This window comes from Aegilops tauschii, chromosome 5 (genome assembly GCF_002575655.3).
Source record: "Aegilops tauschii subsp. strangulata cultivar AL8/78 chromosome 5, Aet v6.0, whole genome shotgun sequence".
In the NCBI taxonomy this organism is placed as follows: domain Eukaryota; kingdom Viridiplantae; phylum Streptophyta; class Magnoliopsida; order Poales; family Poaceae; genus Aegilops; species Aegilops tauschii.
The window spans coordinates 21,232,392-21,239,655 of NC_053039.3; positions in this window are offsets into that span (position 1 = coordinate 21,232,392).

Below are 7,264 nucleotides of genomic sequence, written 5' to 3' on the forward strand. Positions count from 1 at the left end.
CTTGCTCGGCACGCTCCGCGTCCTCACTGTCCCATATAGGTTCCGCCACTCTGTAACCGCCGGGACCGAGTTTGGGACCCCTAAGTTCAAGTCCCGCATATCTTCCCCCCACTGACTTGATTCCGTGGTTGCGTTGCTCTGGCACTTGATCTTGAACTCCAGGTAGTTAGCTTCGCTAATCGAAGGATTTTTCTCCTTCATCTTCTCATAACTATCACCTTTTTCAATCCTACTCTTCACCGCGGCTCTCCAAGTAGCCAGGGCCATGCTCATCTTCGTGAGGGCGGCACTGTTCACTTTATACACTGAGAGGCGTGTGTTTGTGAAGTCACCGGGGAACTTGTATCGTTCGTGCAGCTTCGTGAAGAGGAGGTTGCGCAAATTCCCTCGGTCACGATGCCTTAGGTTCTCGGTGTTGATCGAGACGATGCTCCAAAGAATGCACCCGAGCTGTCCCGCGTACCCCTTGACTAATTCTTTGGGCGCCGTTGGATGCCCCTTGGAGGACACTTCAGTAAATTCCTCCTTGACGGTGCGGAGCATGTTCGGGCACCGGTCCTTCCGTTGCCTCTTCAGTTGGCTGCCATCTGTGCGTGCCCTGCCATCATCAGTGGTGGCATCCTCGGCGGCACCATCAGTGGTGTCATCCCCGACGCCACTAGGGGTTGTCTAGTCAGGATCGGTGTCTTCCGCGGCGTCCTCATAGCGGTGAGGTTCTTCCTCCATCTCCTGGGATAGCTCCCAGAATGCTTGCCTGAACCGCCGGCCTCATCGTTGTGGGCCATGTTTCGCTCTAAATAGGAAAAAAGTTTTGTCAAAAAGTTGCTTATTGTCAAGGAACAAGATCTCAAAGTTGACCAAATAACCTAATTCTTGAGGAATGTCGCAAAACAGTTGGTTGTTGTCATGGAACAATTGAGAGATGTTTGTGATACTGCCTAGGTGTTTTAGGATGGAACCAGTTAGTGGTTTGTTGCTAAGGTCCAAGTCCCTTCCTAACCCCCTTCTTCTTGTCTCCTCTCACTATCTCTCTCACACACATGGCGAGCAAGGGTGTTGTTGCTAAGGAACAATTGAGATATGTTTGTCGACGCCGAGGCACCCTAAAAGCCTAAGCTTTCATCATTTAGGTTTTTATCGACACCGAGGCACCCTAAAAGCCAAGTTTTTATCATTTAGGGTTTGTCGACGCTGAGGCACCCTAAATGCTAAGTTAAGTTTTCATCATTTAGGGTTTATTGATGCCGAGGCACCCTAGGTTGACTGATATATATGGGTATCTTCTAATAATATACCCTATCAAGTATGGCGCAATAGTTAAAAAAATAGCCAACAGTGACATGCAAGTGCTGACAGAAAAGGGAAGCAGAATTCTAAGTTGGCCTAATCACTTGGCTCTATTGCCACCTATGGCAGTTGCATATTAGTTGTGCAAAAAAATTTAAGAGCGGGCAGTAATGAATAATATTTAATGGGATACCTCAAAAAGCTAATCTAGTATCTCCATTTAACAGTTTTCAACTAGAAAGTGCACAAAGTGCAACAAACAGATTATTTCAGAACACCAAGAAACAGTACCTCAAAGAGCGGGAAGTACTTCAACTAGGTACTTCTCGAAGGACAAACACCAAGAGACAGTAAACATACCAGCCATTGATAGAAGCTATTCAGAACTAGTCCTACTTAATTAAGGACAAACACCAAGAGACAGTAAACATATCACACTTCTATATGTATAACACAAGAGGCAGTTGATTCTACTTAATTAACTACTAAGATACCCCGGCCCATGCATTAGTCGCAAGTACCCCATATGTCCTATTTTTAGCAAAGTCATGCTAAAATTCACGGAAGTTAATCGACATTCCGGCAAACTGAAGGGCCTCTCGGGGTACCTGCAAAATCATCATGACACGATGGTCGGAGACAAAACCCAGCAAACTAGCAAAGTTACTGACGTGTTTACAGAAATTGTTTTCTGTAAAAGATGATCATCATCTTTACAAGTCTTTCTCTATGTGATCAATTGATGGATCAACACGTAAAACATGTCCAATAAGAGCATATAGTTCAACAACTCCACTGAAAATGAGAGCTGAAAGATGCAGGGAGCACAAACATCTAAGAAAAATCAATCCATCTAGCATTTCAGCTTTTGCTAGAAATACCTTTAACATCAGTATCAGTATGATTTATAGAGTCAACATCAGTATGATTTATAGAGTCAAATACCTTTAATGGGGGATACAAATAATTTTCATTTGCATATTTTAAGAACTATAAATAAACCAAAATGTTTCGTCAACAACTCATTTCCTTTCCCCAGAAGACTATACTTAAGCTACCTTTGTTGCATAGTTATTGGGAACTTGTAAATTTTGAGCTTCAGGAGCACTCTGTGCAAAGAATTTCGTGGGAGAAGGTTCATAATTAAGAGAATTGGTTTCATGCGACACTGATTATTTTGAAGGCTAAAATACTTTTGCACAAAAAAGATTCCGCATACTTCCAGAACCTAAGTGGAACATGCTTTCAAGACATACTGATGCATCACAACACTGAATCACTGCTACCAGTGGCGGAGCCTGAACCAGAATGGAGACAGCCAATAAATTATGCTAAATAATTCAAACAAACTATTGCTAGCTTCCTTTTGGTTGGTGTATAAGTAGAAAGTAATGATACTTAGTAGCGAGACTTATATTTAGAAGCGGCACTAGGGCCCACTTATCACAACTAAACTCCGGCCCCATGCTACCACTTTAATCTATATACTAGAGAACAATTTATTTAGATAATTATTTAACATTGTTCTAGTTGTAAAAGTCATACGGGCTAGAAAGAGATGATATAATAATATTACCTCCTTTGAATTTCGTTTGATCAGAAAACGCCTTTGCCTGGATCAATACAAAAACAGTATTATTTCATCAATTATTGACATGATAGATTATCTACAATTGAAATGGAGTCCATCTATCAAATAACTAATTCAATCAACCACCGGAATACTATGTGAGTATGCAACTTTTCTTCGCAAGTTATACTAAATTTTAAGGGCCTTAGTTTTCCTTATACAGTAATAAATCAATCTTCAAAAAAATACAAGATCACGGGTCAATATATATCACAATCAAGGCAAATAAAGCAAACAGACCCTTAGAGACAACTACACGCTAATTTGTTCATGAATAGTGTTGATAGTAGGACTGGGTTAATAGTGTCCTCTGCTCTAGGTAAGGGCGGGATAGGGCTCTAGCATTGACCCTTCACAGTAGCATTGACCCTTCACAGTAGCAAAAATCCATATAATTCAACAACTACTACCCTTTACACTACCATTGACCCTTCACAGTAGCAAAAGATGTCCACATACTTGCACCATTCATCCATCCATCTAGAAAGCAACTAGCACAATTCAACCATCCATCAAGCAAGCCATCTAGTACCTGACATCAACACACATCCATCTACCCAACATCCATTGATCCATGTAGTCACTAGCAGCATGGAGAGGAGAGGAACAGGGAACAGAGAGATGAACAAGGAGCATATAGGTGAGTAAGGAAGAGGGGCTCACCACGGGCAGCGCGTCTAAGGAGAGCGGCGGCCGGCCACGCGGAGGAAGAGACGGCGGGAGGTGGCGGCGAGGGTCACGGCAGCGTCCGCAGTTGGTTCGCCGGCTGCTGCTGGAGACAGGGGGCGGAGGACGGTAGCGGCTGGCGGGGTGGGCGCGGTGCGGCCGCGCTCGCCGGCTGCTGCAGCGGTCGGAGGAGGCCCTTGTTCGTCGGAGGTGGAGGACCGGGCGGCGGGGTGGGGAACCCTAGCGCTCTTGGCCGATTCCGTTCGGGGACCTAGCGAGGAGACAGGGGAGGGTGCGGGGGGTCATCGACGGCGGTGGAGCGGGGGAGGGTGCGGGGGGTCGTCGGCGGCGAGGGGGACCTGGCGAGGGGGATAGCGATCGAGATGGAGGGGGATCAGGCACGGGGGGCGAGGGGGAAAGGGATAGAGGGGGGAAGGTTAGCATGGCACACCATCTAGGGGTGCGCCATGAACACAGTGATAGTAATGGCGCACCTTCCCCTCGTGCGCCATTACTAACTTTTTTTTTTAGTTTCATCCAATAATTTTTTCGAAAATGACGATCAAATTTGAAAACATTTATGAATGTGAAAAAATATCATCAAATTTGTTATTTGAAAATATCATCAAATTTGTTATTTGAAATTTTTTGAAAAAATTTCATACAAATTGGTATACCAATGCCGCCCCTCCTAGGGGTGCGCCATAAGTACCTTGATAGCATTGGCGCACCTTCTCCTGGTGCGCCATTAGTAACTTTTTTTGATTTTTTGTTGCATCTAATAATCTTTTAGAAAATGACGATCAAATTTGAGAACATTTATGAATGTGAAAAAATATCATCAAATTTGTTATTTGAAAATATTTATGAATATGAAAAAATATCATCAAATTTCTTATTTGAAAATATCATCTAATTTGTTATTTGAAAATATCATCTAATTTTTTTTTCAATTTTTAATTGCATTCATTTGTGATTTCGTAAAACATTTATGAATATGAAAAAATATCATCAAATTTGAAAAAATATTCGTGAATTCAAAATGTGCCCATGAAATTTAAAAATATTCATGAGTTAAAAAAATATTAACAAATTCAATACTTTTTGTGAGCTAGAAATTCAATACCAGAACAAACAGAAATAAAAATTGGTATACCAGAATAAACATAAATAAATATTAATGAGGACTATAACAGAAGAAATATCATTTCACTATGTCGAAATACAATGGAGAAATGAAGACTACAATTTAAATACAATAGATCTTAGCTAGCTATCTTTTCACAATCTTCTTACCCTTCTTTTTCGCAAATGGAGTTCTTCTGTTGAACGGACGTCCTTTAGGTAGGGTGGTCCTGCTTCTTCTTGTGGTGTATGGCACTTCATCGTCGTCGTCATGTTCCATCTTCGGGTCGCCGTACTTGTCGAAGTCTTGCTCATTCGCGACTCCATCCATTCCGATGATCTTCCTTTTGCCTCTCCTCACGACAACATGACTGGGCTTTGACGGGTCGGTAATGAAGAAGCATTGGTCCACTTGGGAAGCCAGTACCCATGGCTCATTTTTCGCGGTGACGTTTGTGCCCGCGGTCTTGGATTTGGCTTCGGGTATAACCATGGTGGTGAAATACCGGTCTTCTTTTAGGACGCTCTTGGCCCATCTGACACGGAACATCGGGACCTTCTCTCCAGTGTAGCTCAGCTCCCAGATCTCCTTGATCCTTCCGTAGTATCAGTCCTTGTCGTTACCAGTGTAGGATTCCATCGTTACCCCGGAGTTCTGATAACCATCGCTCTTCATGTCCTTTCCCTCAGTGTAGAATGTGTAGCCGTTGATATCGTACGCCTCATTGGTTATCAGGTTGTGCTCGGCGCCCTGTGACAAGGCAAATATGAGTTTTTATTCTGCAGAACAATCCTCATGTAAAGGGTACGACAGAAGCTTCTCCTTGAACAATCCTCATGTAAAGGGCATCTCCATAGCTCATTGATTAGCCTCATTGATGTGAGACTTTCTCCCTTTTTCTCTTCTCCACATAACCCCCATCATTATATTCTATTCCACCCATAGTGCTATATCCATGGCTCACACTCAAGTATTGCGTGAAGGTTGAAAAAGTTTGAGATTACTAAAGTATGAAACAATTGCTTGGCTTGTCATCGGGGTTGTGCATGATGAGAGCATTCTTGTGTGACGAAAATGGAGCATGACTAAACTATATGATTTTATAGGGATGAACTTTCTTTGGCCATGTTATTTTGAGAAGACATAATTGCTTAGTTAGTATGCTTGAAGTATTATTATTTTTATGTCAATATTGAAATTTTATCTTGAATCTTTCGGATCTGAATATTCATACCACAGTTAAGAAGAATTACATTGAAATTATGCCAAGTAGCATTCAAACATAAAAAATTCTGTTTTTATCATTTACCTATTCGAGGACGAGCAGGAATTAAGCTTGGGGATGCTTGATACGTCTCCAACGTATCTATAATTTTTGATTGTTCCATGCTATATCATATTCTGTTTTGGACATTATTAGGCTTTATCATACCCTTTTATATTATTTTTGGGACTAACCTATTAACCGGAGGCCCAACCCAGAATTGCTGTTTTTTGCCTATTTCAGAGTTTCGCAGAAAAAGAATATCAAACGGAGTCCAAACGGACTGAAACCTTTGGGAATGTGATTTTCGGAAAGAACGTGATCCAGAGGACTTGGACCCTACTTCAAGACATCAACCAGGAGGGCACGAGGTAGGGGGGCGCGCCCTCCACCCTCGTGGGCCCCTGTTGCTCCACCGATGTACTCCTTCCTCCTATATATACGTACGTACCCCCAAACTACCAGATACGGAGCCAAAAACCTAATTCCACCGCCGCAACCTTCTGTACCTGTGAGATCCCATCTTGGGGCCTGTTCCGGAGCTCCGCCGGAAGGGGCATCGACCACGGAGGGCTTCTACATCAACACCATAGCCTCTCCGATGATGTGTGAGTAGTTTACATCAGACCTTCGGCTCCATAGTTATTAGCTAGATGGCTTCTTCTCTCTTTTTGGATCTCAATACAATGTTCTCCCCCTCTCTCGTGGAGATCTATTCGATGTAATCTTCTTTTGCGGTGTGTTTGTTGAGACCAATGAATTGTGGGTTTATGCTCAAGTTTATCTATGAACAATATTTTAATCTTCTCTGAATTCTTTTATGTATGATTGGTTATCTTTGCAAGTCTCTTCGAATTATCAGTTTGGTTTGGCCTACTAGATTGATCTTTCTTGCAATGGGATAAGTGCTTAGCTTTGGGTTCAATCTTGCAGCGTCCTTTCCCAGTGACAGTAGGGGCAGCAAGGCACGTATTGTATTGTTGCCATCGAGGATAACAAGATGAGTTTTATATCATATTGCATGAGTTTATCCCTCTACATCATGTCGTCTTGCTTAAGGCGTTACTCTGTTCTTATGAACATAATACTCTAGATGCATGCTGGATAGCGGTCGATGTGTGGAGTAATAGTAGTAGATGCAGGCAGGAGTCGGTCTACTTGTCCCGGACGTGATGCCTATATAAATTATCATACCTAGATATTCTCATAACTATGCTCAATTCTATCAATTGCTCAACAGTAATTTGTTCACCCACCATAATACTTATGCTCTTGAGAGAAGCCACTAGTG